General features: G+C 52.7%; 1 protein-coding gene across 7 annotated transcripts in view; it reads right to left on the minus strand.

The window, feature by feature from the left end:
* RPS6KA5 (ribosomal protein S6 kinase A5) overlaps positions 1-15,198 on the minus strand; it is a 669,794-nt gene that overhangs the window by 575,176 nt on the left and 79,420 nt on the right. The gene's annotated exons all lie outside the window — the stretch shown is intronic.

Here is a 15,198-nt window from a genome sequence, read left to right on the forward strand (position 1 = left end):
TGAGTCTAGGCTACCAGGAGCCAGTCGTCCATGTATGGAAACAAGAGTATAGCCCTAGCATCTGATCTGGGCTGGTACCACAGAGAAAACCTTCATGAATACCCTGGGTGCTGTAGTGGGTCCAAAGGAGAGTACCCAAAACTGGAAACATTCCTGTCATACCATAAAACGCAAGGACTTCTTGTGGGATGGTGTAACGAGGCGGTGTGGCTTCCCTCCTCATCTGGGAGGGTCGAGCCCCGTCAATCATCCATAGGGGTGGGGCCTCAAAGCAGAAGTCCCGCCTTCAGAGGGTCAAGTGGCGACCCGGAAGAATAAAAGCCGGCCCTCAGCCCTCAGTTGGAGCCCAGCCACCGTCAGGAGCAGACCAGTCTGCGGGAGCTCCTGACTGGGAAGCTGCTGAGGCCGCAGGCCAGTGTCCGGACTGGCCAGAACCTCCCCGCTATGACGAGGCGCTGCCGGAGCTGCCCCGCGCCCGCTACGACGAGGAGTGGCCGGAGCCGCCCCGCCCTTGTTGCGGCCCCGAGGATCCCCCGGAACAGGCCTGGCCAGACTTCCCAGAAGAGCTGCCGGACCTGCCGCCCAGCCCTGGCCGTGAGGAGCCGATGTGGTGGGACGTCCCTGAAGCTGATCCCACGAACCAGGTAGGCTCAGACGGGGATACTGGAAGTAGCCCGGGGGCAGCCAACCCGAGTCAGGCTGCAGACCTCCCGATACCAATGGCAGTGTGTTGCGGTCAGGATCCCCACTGATCACCGCTACTAGGGCCCCGGGCTGGAACGCAGTGGAGTGGATGGGCCTGCGTTCCCACTGCCACCCGTAGCCGGGTGGCAGCATCCCCCTCCCCCTGGCCTGAGGAGGCCATTAGGCCTACTGTATGTTTGCCACTGCTCAGCCCTGCTCCAAAAGGCCAGAGCTGTTATAACTGTGTTTGGTGCCCCGCCCGAACCAAGGGCTGGGCCCCCTCTGACTTTGCCACTGCTCTGCCCTGCTCCAAAGGGCCAGAGCTGTTATAATTGTGTTTGGTGCCCCGCCCGAACCAAGGGCTGGGCCCCCTCTGACTGGGCCACTGCTCGGCCCTGTCCCAAAGGGCCCGAGCAACCCGCACTCCTGCCAGCCCGCCCTGAACCAAAGGGCCGGAGCTGGGATAACTGACTGTATATTATTGCTCAGCCTTGCAGCAGGCGGCCTGAGCTCCTAATTAACTGTGTGTTGGTGCCCGCCTGAACCAAGGGCCGGGCCCCCGTTGACTGTGCCACTGCCCGCTCCTATCCACAGGGACCGACTACCCGCGTGGTGGGCGACAGTTCCGAGAACCGAGACCTGCAGACGACAAGTCGAAGCCGGTGTGGCTCCCCTCCTCATCCGGGCGGGTCGAGCCCCGGCGAGTCTCGCTTACAACTGGCACCTGACCAGGGACCTGCTTGAACCCGAGCCCCTGTGAGAAGGGGCTGGTAGGAGGACGGTAGCGCGACCAACCCTCCGTAGCCAGAGACATGGATGTCGAACGGCTGTTCCATCTGCTGGCGGAGAACCAGGAGCGCCAGCAGGCGGCGCAACTCCTGCAGCAGCAACAGCTGCAGGCCGCCCATCTCGAACAGCAGCCACATCGAGACGCCACGCACCTCCAGCAGCAACAGCAGCAGCATGGTGCTCAGCTGGAGCACCAGCAGCAGCTGATACAGCAACTGGGAGGCCAGCTGCAGCTGCTCCTGGGGCCTGCATCCCGCCCCGTCGATGGAGCCACGGGAGAAGACGCCGGGGGCTTCCGCCCGCCGGTTTCCCTGCGCCTGATCAAGATGGGCCTGGGGGATGACCCGGAGGCCTTCTTGGTAACGTTCGAGCACGTGACCCTTGTCGCAGGGTAGGCCAGGGACCAATGGGCCACTCTTTTGGCCCCGTACCTAATCATGAAATCATAGAGTTTGCAATTCTAAGGAAGGGTAGAAGGGAGTACAGCAAAATAGAGACAATGGATTTCAGGAAGGCAGATTTTGGTAAGCTCAGAGAGCTGCTAGGTAAGGTCCCATGGGAATCAAGACTAAGGGGAAAAACAACTGAGGAGAGTTGACAGTTTTTCAAAGGGACGCTATTAAGGGCCCAAAAGCAAGCTATTCTGATGGTTAGGAAAGATAGAAAATGTGGCAAAAGATCACCTTGGCTTAACCACGAGATCTTGCATGACCTACAAAATAAAAAGGCGTCATATAAAAAATGGAAACTAGGTCAGATTACAAAGGACGAATATAGGCAAATAACACAGGAATGGAGTGGCAAGATTAGAAAGGCAAAGGCACAAAATGAGCTCAAACTAGCTATGGGAATAAAGGGAAACAAGAAGACTTTTTATCAATACATTAGAAGCAAGAGGAAGACCAAGGACAGGGTAGGTCCACTGCTCAGTGAGGAGGGGGAAACAGTAACGGGAGACTTGGAAATGGCAGAGATGCTTAATGACTTCTTTGTTTCGGTCTTCACTGAGAAGTCTGAAGGAATGTCTAATATAGTGAATGCTTACGGGAAGACGGTAGGTTTAGAAGATAAAATAAAAAAAAAGCAAGTAAAAAATCACTTAGAAAAGTTAGATGCCTGCAAGTCACCAGGGCCTGATGAAATGCATCCTAGAATACTCAAGGAGTTAACAGAGGAGGTATCTGAGCCTCTAGCTATTATCTTTGGGAAATCATGGGAGACGGGGGAGATTCCAGAAAACTGGAAGGGGGCAAATATAGTGCCCTTCTATAAAAACAACCCAGGAAACTACAGACCAGTTAGTTTAACTTCTGTGCCAGGGAAGATAATGGGGCAGGTAATTAAAGAAATCATCTGCAAACACTTGGAAGGTGGTAAGGTGATAGGGAATAGCCAGCATGGATTTGTAAAGAACAAATCGTGTCAAACTAATCTGATAGCATTCTTTGATAGGATAACGAGCCTTGTGGACAAGGGAGAAGCGGTGGATGTGATATACGTAGACTTTAGTAAGACATTTGATACGGTCTCGCATGATATCCTTATAGATAAACTAGGAAAGTACAATTTAGATGGGGCTACTATAAGGTGGGTGCATAACTGGCTGGATAACCGTACTCAGAGAGTAGTTATTAATGGCTCCCAATCCTGCTGGAAACGTATAACAAGTGGGGTTCCGCAGGGGTCTGTTTTGGGACCAGCTCTGTTCAATATCTTCATCAACGATTTAGATGTTGGCATAGAAAGTACGCTTATTAAGTTTGCAGACGATACCAAACTGGGAGCGATTGCAACTGCTTTGGAGGACAGGGTCAAAATTCAAAATGATCTGGACAAATTGGAGAAATGGTCTGAGGTAAACAGGATGAAGTTCAATAAAGATAAGTGGAGCACTTTGCATTTAGGAAGGAACAATCAGTTTCACACATACAGAATGGGAAGAGACTGTCTAGGAAGGAGTATGGCAGAAAGAGATCTAGGGGTCATAGTAGACCACAAGCTTAATATGAGTCAACAGTGTGATACTGTTGCAAAAAAAGCAAACGTGATTCTGGGATGCATTAACAGGTGTGTTGTAAACAAGACACGAGAAGTCATTCTTCTGCTGGTTAGGCCTCAACTGGAGTATTGTGTCCAGTTATGGGCACCGCAGTTCAAGAAAGATGTGGAGAAATTTGAGAGGGTCCAGAGAAGAGCAACAAGAATGATTAAGAATGTCTTGAGAACATGACCTATGAAGGAAGGCTGAAGGAATTGGGTTTGTTTAGTTTGGAAAAGAGAAGACTGAGAGGGGACATGATAGCAGTCTTCAGGTGTCTAAAAGGGTGTCATCAGGAGGAGGGAGAAAACTTGTTCACCTTAGCCTCCAATGATAGAACAAGAAGCAATGGGCTTAAACTGCAGCAAGGGAGATTTAGGTTGGACATTAGGAAAAAGTTCCTAACTGTCAGGGTAGTTAAACACTGGAATAGATTGCCTAGGGAAGTTGCGGAATCTCCATCTCTGGAGATATTTAAGAGTAGGTTAGATAAATGTCTATTAGGGATGGTCTAAACAGTATTTGGTCCTGCCATGAGGGCAGGGGACTGGACTCGATGACCTCTCGAGGTCCCTTCCAGTCCTAGAGTCTATGAGTCTATAACCGGACCAGCCCAGCTTGCCTATCGTGGGCTGGCAACAGAAGAGGCCAAGGACTACGATCGGGTGAAGGCGGCAGTCCTGGACGCCTTGGATGTCAGCCCCGAGACCTTCAGGCAACGGTTTCGGGGCCAGACCTACCCAACAGGCGCCTGGCCCCGGCTGATTGCCCAAGGCTTGAAGGAGGCCTGCCGCCGCTGGCTCCAACCTGAGACCCGTACGGCGAAGGAGGTGACCGTGCAGGTGGTCTTAGAACAATTTGTGCAAATTCTACCTGCCTGGGGAAGGGCTTGGGTACTCCACCACCGGACAGCCACGCTACGGGCGGCGGTCTCCCTGATGGAGGACTTCCTGGCAGCGGAGGCTTCTATGGGGTCCGCTGTTCGGCCACCCACCCTGGTGCCCGGCCAACTCCGTGGAGAGACGAGGGCATCCGCCTCATCCGGGCCAGACCCCGCAACGGCCTTCCGAGCCCCACGCCCGGATCCTGCCCCGCACTCGGGCCCGCTGGCCTCCCCCGCGGGTCTGTCGGGGCCCCGCTGAAGCCCTCCCCGAAGCCCTCGAGACGCCGGCCCCTGGGGCGGACACCCGGAAATTGGACCCTGCTTCAGATGTGGGAAGGCCGGTCACTTACAACAGGACTGTCCCAAGATGGAGTGTGATTTTGGGCAGGTCTGTGCAGGGGAAGGCCGAGCCCGACGGCCCCAACTCCCCAAACACACAGTCCCGGTCGCCATAGGGGACCGTGCCACAACGGCCCTAGTGGACACGGGCTGTGGGCAAACGCTGGTCCACTGGTCTCTGGGACCACCGGTCGACCCCGGTTTGGGGCCCATCCGTTTGCAGTACATCCACGGGGATGTCCGACCCTACCCGAGTGCCCGGGCTCGTCTGACGGTCAATGGCCTCACACAGTCGTTGGTAGTCGGCTTGGCCCCCCGACTAGCCTACCCCGTGATCCTGGGACGCGACTGGCTCACCTTTGAGGGGCTCCTCCGGTCCATACCGGCCTTTGAGGCCGAGCCCCAGGAGCCCCCGGTGGAGACAGAAGGGGACGCCGAGGAGGTTGGGGCAGGAAACGCGGAGACCAAAGGCCAGGGGGAAGAACCCCCCCCCCACACCAGACCTCGCTTTGACATAGACTTCTGTCAGGACCAACGGGCCGACCCCACACTCAGCCGGGCCTACGAGCAACTGGCGGCAGTCAATGGATCCGCTATCGACCCTCACCATGCCACGCAGTGGCCACATTTTGAGCTCCGGCGCGACAGACTTTATCGGGTCGAGCGGGACCCCCGCACACGGGAGCCCCGGATGCAACTTCTCGTGCCCTGCTGCCACCAACACGCCGTGATGAGCCTGGCCCACGACGTGCCGGCCGCAGGACACCTGGGGCACGAGAAGACCCTGGCCCGAATCCGGACGCGGATCTACTGGCCAGGGCTCGATGGGGACGTAAAGTAGTACTGTAATTCCTGCCCGGGGTGTGTGACGAAGTGGTTCTGGCGGGATAAAACTGAGAGTGCCAATTCAGGACCAATTGCTCAAACAGGGCAGTCACAGCCCTAGGCTGGGGTTTTTCCACCTCTAAGGCAAACCAAACCAGCTAGACAAAAAGGACTTTGGTTTCACCCCACTGGCTAACCACAAGTCCCACAAGCAATTTCCTTAGACACTCCAGTCTCCCAGTATCACCACCAGTGCCACACGTCCTGGGGATGAATGGTTATGAAAACCAACACCCCAGTAAAAGAAAAAGGTTCTCTCGATCCCAAAGGACCAAGCCCTAGACCCAGGTCAATATACACATTAGATCTTACCCACAAATCACGCTGTTGCCAATCCTTTAGAATCTAAAATCTAAAGGTTTATTCATAAAGGGAAAAAGATAGAGATGAGAGCTAGAATTGGTTAAATGGAATCAATTCCATACAGTAATGGCAAAGTTCTTAGTTCAGGCTTGTAGCAGTGATGGAGTAAACTGCAGGTTCAAATCAAGTCTCTGGAGAACATCCCCCGCTGGGATGGGTCATTCAGTCCTTTGTGCAGAGCTTCTGCTTGTAGCAAAGTCCCTCCAGAGGTAAGAAGCAGGATTAAAGACCAAATGGAGATGAGGCCTCCGCCTTATATAGGCTTTTCCAGGTGTAAGAACACTTCTTTGTTTCTGCTGCGGAAAGTTACAGCAAAATGAAGTTTGCAGTCACATGGGCCAGTTTCTGCACACCCTGCTGAGTCACAGGGCGTAACGGCCTTCTCTCGATGGGACAATTGTGTAGGTGATGGTCAATGGGCCATCAAGCAGGCTAAACAGAGCTGACACCAACCTGTCTGGGATCTTTCCCAGTAACACAACACAAGTTTGAAATACAGACAGCATACAGCCAATATTCATAACTTCAACTACCAAAATGATACGGACATACAGACAGCATAATCATAACCAGTAATCTGTAACCTGGTCTTAGACACCTTATATGACCCCCTTTACCTAGGATTTGGCGCCACTACAGGACCTTGGTTGCAACCCATGTTCTATATGGTCCCTGTTTATATCAATAACATCACAGGGTGTCAGTTGGCCACCCCGCCTCGAGTGTCCAAGGCCCCCTTGGTCCCCATGCCATTGGTCGAAATGCCGTTCAAACGCGTTGCCATGGACCTGGTAGGCCCACTGACCCGGAGTGCAGCTGGTTTTCAGTATATCCTGGTACTGGTCGACTATGCCTCCCGGTTCCCGGAGGCTATTCCCCTGAGGAGCATCACGGCCCGGACCATTGCCGGCGAGCTGGTGAAGGTATTTTCCCGCGTAGGATTGCCTAATGAAATCCTGACCGACCAGGGTACTAACTTCACCTCCCGGTTACTGAAACAGGTCTGCCAACTCCTGAGGGTGAAACAACTACACACCTCCGTCTATCACCCCCAGACGGATGGGTTGGTGGAACCGTTCAATCGGACCCTTAAGGACATACTAAAACAGTTCCCACTGGACGAGCTACGCCACTGGGACCAACTCCTACCACTCCTGCTACTAGCCATCCGGGAAGTTCCCCAGGCGTCGACCAAGTTTTCCCCGTTCGAACTCTTGTACAGGCGGAGGCCATGGGGCCTCCTGGATTTAATGAAGGAGAGGTGGGAGCAGTCGGCCTCCCCAACCCAGGGCCTCCTCCAGTACGTCCTCCGGCTGCGGGAACAGCTTACTCAGACGGGGACCCTGGCACGGGAAAACCTAAAGGTAGCCCAAGAGAGACAGGAGCGGAGTTATAATCAAGAAGCGCAGGTACGAAAGTTTGCCCCTGGAGACTGGGTTCTGCTGCTCCTACCCTCCAAGGAGTCGAAATTATTGGCCCGTTGGCAGGGCCCCTATGAGGTAACTCGGAAGGTGGGCCCCGTTAATTATGAGATTTACCAACCGGGCTGCCGGAAGAAGAAACAGATATACCATGTCAACCTGCTGAAGCCATGGCGTGACCGGGAGGGCCTCTTGATCGACCCATGCCCGCCAGACTTGGAGCTAGGCCCGGAGGTGGTCCAAACGAGGGACCTGACGGAGCCCCCGTTGGGGTGTTCCCTGATGGACAAGCAACGTAAACAGGCACAGTGCCTCCTGCGGGCGTTCCGGCAAACCTTCACGGCGCTACCGGGCTATACGTCGTTAACCTGCCACACGATCCAAACCGAGCCCGGGAAGGTTATCCGAGAAACCGCCCGGCCGGTACCATATCGAATGCGGCAGGACGTCGAGGAGGAGGTCCAGGCCATGTTGGCCCTGTGGGTCGTCGAGCCGTCTCGGAGCGAGTGGCGCAGTCCGGTGGTCTTGGTGCCCAAGCCAGATGGCTCCCGTCGGTTCTGCATAGACTTCCGGAAGGTCAACGCCATATCGCGCTTCGATGCCTACCCGATGCCCCGGGTCGACGAGCTGCTGGGCTGCCTTGGGGAGGCCCAATTCATCACCATGCTGGACCTTAGCAAGGGCTACTGGCAAATCCCGCTCGAGGAGACCTCCAAGGAGAAGACTGCCTTTGCCACCCAGTCGGGGCTCTATCAATTCACACGGATGCCCTTCGGCCTCCATGGGGCCCCCGCGACCATTCAGCGGCTCATGGACCACCTCTTGCAGCCGCATCAAGAGTACGCGGCCGCATACCTAGATGACGTCGTGGTCTACAGCCGCCGCTGGGAGGATCATCTAAACCAGGTCGCGGCGGTCCTCAGAACCCTGCGGGAGGCGGGGTTGACAGCGAACCCCAAGAAATGCCGGATAGCCTGGCAGGAGACCACCTACCTCGGCTATACCATCGGGCAGGGGCAAGTCAAACCCCTCGTGGGGAAAGTCCAAGCCCTTGCAGAATGCCCCCCCCCGACAACCAAACGATAGGTACGACGCTTCCTGGGACTCGTGGGGTATTACCGGCGGTTTATCCCGCAATTTGCGTCCATTGCCGCCCCCTTGACCGGGCTGCTGACTAAGAATAGCCCGCGACAGGTACAGTGGACCCCCGAGTGTGAGGCAGCCTTTAAAATGCTCCGAAGCTGCTTGTGCCAGGAACCCGACTTGTATAGTCCAGATTTTGACAAACCATTTATCCTCCAGATGGATGCATCTGATGTCGGCCTAGGAGCGGTCTTGTCTCAGGAAGGGGACGGAGGAGACCACCCCGTACTGTACCAGAGCCAAAAACTGTTCCCACGAGAGCGGAACTATGCCGTGGTGGAAAAGGAGGCCCTCGCAGTAAAGTGGGCCTGCGAGGCCCTTCGGTTCTTCCTCCTGGGGGCCCCTTTCACTCTCATCACAGACCACGCCCCGCTTCAATGGCTCATGCATATGAAGGACAATAACGCCCGCATTATGCGCTGGTATTTGGCCTTGCAGCCCTATGCATTCACCATCCAGCATCAGGTTGGCAAGGATCATGCCGACGCAGACTTCCTATCCCGCCTCGAGGAGATGGAACCGTCCAGCCCCGACAAGCGGGAGCTGGACTTGGGGGTGGGAGGGGGGTGTAACGAGGTGGTCTGGCTCCCCTCCTCATCCGGGAGGGTCGAGCCCCGTCAATCATCCATAGGGGTGGGGCCTCAAAGCAGAAGTCCCGCCTTCAGAGGGTCAAGTGGCGACCCGGAAGAATAAAAGCCGGCCCTCAGCCCTCAGTTGGAGCCCAGCCACTGTCAGGAGCAGACCAGTCCGCAGGAGCTCCTGACTGGGAAGCTGCTGAGGCCGCAGGCCAGTGTCCGGACTGGCCAGAACCTCCCCGCTACGACGAGGAGCTGCCCCGCGCCCGCTACGATGAGGAGCTGCCGGAGCTGCCCCGCGCCCGCTACGACGAGGAGTGGCCGGAGCCGCCCCGCCCTTGTTGCGGCCCCGAGGATCCCCCGGAACAGGCCTGGCCAGACTTCCCAGAAGAGCTGCCGGACCTGCTGCCCAGCCCTGGTCGTGAGGAGCCGATGTGATGGGACGTCCCTGAAGCTGATCCCACGAACCAGGTAGGCTCAGACGGGGATACTGGAAGTAGCCCGGGGGCAGCTGACCCGAGTCAGGCTGCAGACCTCCCGATACCCATGGCAATGTGTTGCGATCAGGATCCCCACTGACTACCTGCAGCGATGAACACCACTACTAGGGCCCCGGGCTGGAACGCAGTGGAGTGGGTGGGCCTGCATTCCCCCTGCCACCGGTAGCTGGGTGGCAGCATCCCCCTCCCCCTGGCCTGAGGAGGCCATTAGGCCTACTGTGTGTTTGCCACTGCTCTGCTCTGCTCCAAAGGGCCAGAGCTCTTATAACTGTGTTTGGTGCCCCGCCCGAACCAAGGGCTGGGTCCCCTCTGACTTTGCCACTGCTCTGCCCTGCCCCAAAGGGCCCGAGCAACTCGCACTCCTGCCAGCCCGTCCTGAACCAAAGGGCCGGAGCTGGGATAACTGACTGCATATTATTGCTCAGCCTTGCAGCAGGCGGCCTGAGCTCCTAATTAACTGTGTGTTGGTGCCCGCCCGAACCAAGGTCCGGGCCCCCATTGACTGTGCCACTGCCCGCTCCTATCCACAGGGACTGACTACCCGTGCGGTGGGCGACAGTTCCGAGAACTGAGACCCGCAGACGACAAGTCAAGGCCGGTGGGGCTCCCCTCCTCATCCGGGCGGGTCGAGCCCCGGCGAGTCTCGCTTACAGATGGGTAAATGTCCATGTGGAAATATGTATCATCCATTTTGAGAGCCAGAAACTACATCCCTTTCTGAAGGGAGGGAATTATAGATGCCAGGCTAATCATCCTAAATTTCAGCTTTTGGATAAAGATGTTGATAAAGCTGCCGAAAGTCCAGGATGGGTCTCCATCCTGCATATTTTTGGGGGATTAGGAAATATGGTGAGAAAAAAACCCTTCCCTTGGTACTGAGGCAGGATGCGTTCTATTGCCCCCCATAATATTCTCTTGATAAAGCAATCAGACTTTGGAACTGGTGTATCAGAAACCATATCACAATAAAGCTACGTATACCCTAGGAGTTCACAACAGCAGAGGTGAGAGTGGTCCCTGAAGAGTGATTGGGAAGGAGGTTTGTGATGAGGGACGGAGAGAAACTTGATGGAATAGCCCTGATAATCTCCAGGACCCAACTGTCTATAGTGATCTTGTTCCAGCTGTAGGCAAACAGAATGAGAACTGCCAAAGGTGACAGGAGAAGTGGCTGGCATCTATGTGGCATGCGGGTCTCGAGCTGTATGTCAAAAGTGGCCCTTGGCCTGCGGTTGACAGAGAGTGGAAGCTGTGGCAGCAGAGAGAGGTGAGAAATTGACATCTGCGTACAGACTCAGGTAGACACCGGTAATACAGAGCATGCAGAGAAGGTTTTGCTCTAAAGGAATGTCTACGCTGTTTCCTCTTGGGGACTGAAGTGTAAATCCCCAGGGACCAAAGAGTAGATCTTGAGTCCTTTAGAGAGTACAGGGATTTATATGTCTCTTCATTAAAAAAGCTGGACTCACTGAAGGGAAGGTCCTGCAAGGTGTTCTGGACCTCCCTAAGAAATCCTGACAACTGTAGCCACAAGTCCTTCACCATAGCAAGTTCCATGGCCAAAGTCCTGGACATCATGTCTGCGGTAGCTACTGCAGCCTGGCGGGCTTTGCTACTAACTTTACTTCACCTAGAAGGGACTGGAACTGGGTTCTGTCCTCTGTGGGGAGTTTATCTTTAAGGTCTGCAAGCCTGGCATAGCTGTTAAAATCATATTTCACTAACAATGCTTGGTAGTTAAGCCATATGAAATGGCAGATCTGTGGAGAACACCTTCCTTCCCAGGAAGTCCAGTCTCTGACTGCCAGGATGGATTTCTGGTAATGCGACTTAACTCGTTCCAGAGCTGCCTGTACCATCAATGAGTTGGGGGCAGCATGAGAAAACAAAAAGTCAGTTTCTTTGGGAGAAACAAAATCACATTTTATTTTATTGGAGATACACCTATCTCCTAGAACTGGAAGGGACCCTGAAAGGTCATCGAGTCCAGTCCCCTGCCTTCACTAGCAGGACCAAGTACTGATTTTTGCCCCAGATCCCTAGGTGGCCCCCTCAAGGATTGAACTCACAACCCTGGGTTTAGCAGGCCAACGCTCAAACCTCTGAGCTCCCCCCCTGCCCTCTTGCTCAGCCTTTTTTGGTGTAGGGACACAAGATGCTGGTGTGTGCCATACCATTCTGGCTGGCTCTAGTATAGCCTCGTTAATTGGAAAGGCCACTTTACTCAGTCCCTTTGGTTGCAAAATGTCCGGGCACCAGTACTGGGGATCCTGAACTAATTTACTGGGATCTGTAGATCGTATGCAACCCTATGTAACAACTCCTAGTACTGACTGTCATCTGGTGGACAAGGCAATGACTAAGTGACAGCATTGTCCAGAGATGATCAAGCAGCAGCCTGTGGCAGGGCCTCTGCTCAAGTCAAAAAACAGCACAGAGACCTTTATGCTAGTAAAACAGCCAGTGCAGCTTATTTACAATGTTGGTTCCCACCACCCTTGTACACTATACAATCTTAACTCCTCCAGTTTTAGGGAGCCCTCAGCTCCTGTCTGCTCTTCCCCACCACTTCCGCCCTGTGCCTTTTTATATCCTCCGCCTAATAGCTTAATTAGCCTTCCAGTTCGTCTCCACCCATCAGTTAGACACAGTTCTTAATAAAGTCTCTTCTGCAGTGCTTAACTGAAGCTGCAGTGACCAGAGTGCTGGCTCAACTGTTGTTGCTCAGTGTTCTATCACAAAGCTCATATCAAATCAGCAGAACTGGTTCTGGCTCCTCCTCCTCATACACCAATGAAACTGGCCGGCAAGAAGGGGAGAAGTGGTACAACTCATGAGAGGGGTCCAGACTCCTGCCATAGGAATCCTGTGGTCCCCAATAAGGTCAGAAGGAGGGATCCATCAGTCACAATGGCTCCTCAAGGAATTGGTACCAGTGGTGCTGGGAGCGAAGGGGGTCATACCAGGAGGGATGATAATTATAGCCCAGGGATAGGCAATCTATGGCACGCGTGCCAAAGGCAGCATATGAGCTGATTTTCAGAGGCACTCATGCTGCCCGGGTCCTGGCCACCAGTCTGAGGGGTTCTGCATTTTAATTTAATTTTAAATGAAGCTTCTTAAACATTTTAAAAACCTTATTTGCTTTACATACAACAATAGTTTAGTTATATATTATTACATACTTATAGAAAGAGACCTTCTAAAGACATTAAAATGTATTACTGGCATGCAAAACCTTAAATTAGAGTGAATAAATGAAGACTCGGCACACCACTTCTGAAAGGTTGCCGACCCCTGGTATAGCCTCTCAACTGTCTGTTGGGTCTCCTGTCCTTCTGTGGAAATACTGATGCAGCTATCTCCTCTTCCAATTCTGAGGACTGTTCTGTTGGTAGCAGCAATGCCATTGGTACTGGAACACTCCTGCCCGATAGTTGAAGATGGAACTGCTGAATTCTGAGACATTAGTAAAGATTCTTCCTCCAGAACCAGGACATCCCTCACAAGATCAGGGCCAGAAAGGAGTGGAGACTGTAGGCAGGGGAGGAAAATATCCTCTGGTGTTACATAAGTCTGTACTGCCCAGGGAGTTTCAGCAGATATGCCTGAAGAACTTGGCTCATCTGTTGCAGCTGAACAGTCTTTAGATGAACAAGGTGATACCAACGAGTCCAGACTCTCACATGTATATGGAACTGGTGAGCATCTGTTCTTCCATTTTGGTACCACAGTCACAGTCGGAACTGACTGATCCTTCTTTTTGCATGTCTTGCCCTCCTCCTAGGGGTCTTAATGGAGCTGATTCCATGGTTCCAAACACAGTGTGTCACCCGAACTGGACCAGCTCAGGAACAGAATGCATTTCTTATGGACCATCCTCTGTCCTTGCACCCTGAGAGTGCTCTCTACTCTCAAGAGGCGGCCTGGAAAAAGAGTCCTTTGGCTTTGGGATTGATGACTCTGCTCTAAGGCGTATTTTGGAGAGGCACTGCTGGTTGGTGGAGGCCAATGTACAGGGGGGTCTTCCAGGCCCAGATCAGAGCAGGACCTCACACAAAGTTCCTGATAGAGGATGCTAAGTTGGAGCTCCTGGGCCTCTCGAGTTCTAGGTGGAAAAGGATCTACAGATACTGCTCTGTGCAGAGATATGTGCTTCACTCATACAGTAGAAGCACCGTTGATACTTGTCACTGATGCAGAAGAAGTGCACAAGACACAATTCTTGAAGCTCGGGACTCTGGGCATAGTCTTAGACCAGAGAGTGGATTGAGAAATGATTCTATACTATAACAACAAACTTCTTAAACAAATATAGAAAAACTATTTACAAATATTGCGTGTTACAGTTTATACACAGAGTGAAACAGGACACTATTGCAACTCAGGCCATATGGTGGTAAGAAGTAACTAGATTGGCATTGACCCACACTGCCTTTTACACCCTGGGTCTGAAGCATGAGGGGATCTATCACACATGTGCAGGTCAACGGACACTCCTTTGAAGAATTTCTTGACTTGGGCACATGCAGCCAATGCAAACCCACCTGTGGAATACACATAGGGACTTTCACTCAAAGAATCACTAGTGAGAACTACTCTGAGTACACTTTTTCAAAACAGTCCTGCATCCACCTTATGGTAGACTACATTTTCCTAGTTTGCTTATGAGAATGTCATGTGGGACTGTGTCAAAAACCTTATTAAAGTCTACTGCTTCCCCACTATCCACTAGGCCAGTTACCCTGTCAAAGAAGGAAATTAATTGGTTTGGCATGATTTATTCTTGCAAAATCCATGTTGCCTATTATTATTACGTTAGGCTGATTAGTCTATAACTTCCCGGGTCCTCTTTGTTCCCCTTTTTGAAGACAGGTATCATGTTCCCCCTTCTCTAATCCTTTGGGACCTTCCCCATCCTCCATGAGTTCTTGAAAACGATTGCTTTAGCTAGCTCCTTAAGTACTCTAGGATGAATTTCATCAGGCCCTGTCAACTTGAATACAATATTTAATTTACCTCAATATTCTTTACTCTGTTAATTCCCTATTCTGTCCTGTGTTCCTTCTTCCTTGTTGTTAATATTGGGTGAAGCATCTAGTGAAATTGTTTTAGTGAAACTGAAGCAAAATAGGCATTAAACAGTGTCTTCTTTGTGTCATCTGTTATAAGCTTTTCTTTCCTAGTAAGTAATGGACCTACACTTTCCTTTATCTTTCTCTTGCCCCAATGTATTTATAGAATCTCTTCTTACTGCCTTTTGTCTTTCGTTAGGTATACTTCATTTGGTGCCTTAGGGCTTATCTACATTATCCGCTGGATCGACAGGCAGTGATTGATCCAGCAGGGTTCGATCCATCGTGTCTAGTCTAGATGGAGTTGATGGGAAAGCATCAGCCGTCGACTTACAGCAGTAAAGACACCACGGTAAGTAGATCTAAGTACGTCGACTTCAGCTACGCTATTCACATAGCTGAAGTTGCGTAACTTAGATCAATTCCTCCCCCACCCCCATGTAGACCAGGCCTTAGTCTTTCTGATTTTGTTCCTGCTTGTTTGTGCTATTCTTTCACACTCA

This window comes from Gopherus flavomarginatus, chromosome 5, assembly GCF_025201925.1.
Source record: "Gopherus flavomarginatus isolate rGopFla2 chromosome 5, rGopFla2.mat.asm, whole genome shotgun sequence".
In the NCBI taxonomy this organism is placed as follows: Eukaryota; Metazoa; Chordata; order Testudines; family Testudinidae; genus Gopherus; species Gopherus flavomarginatus.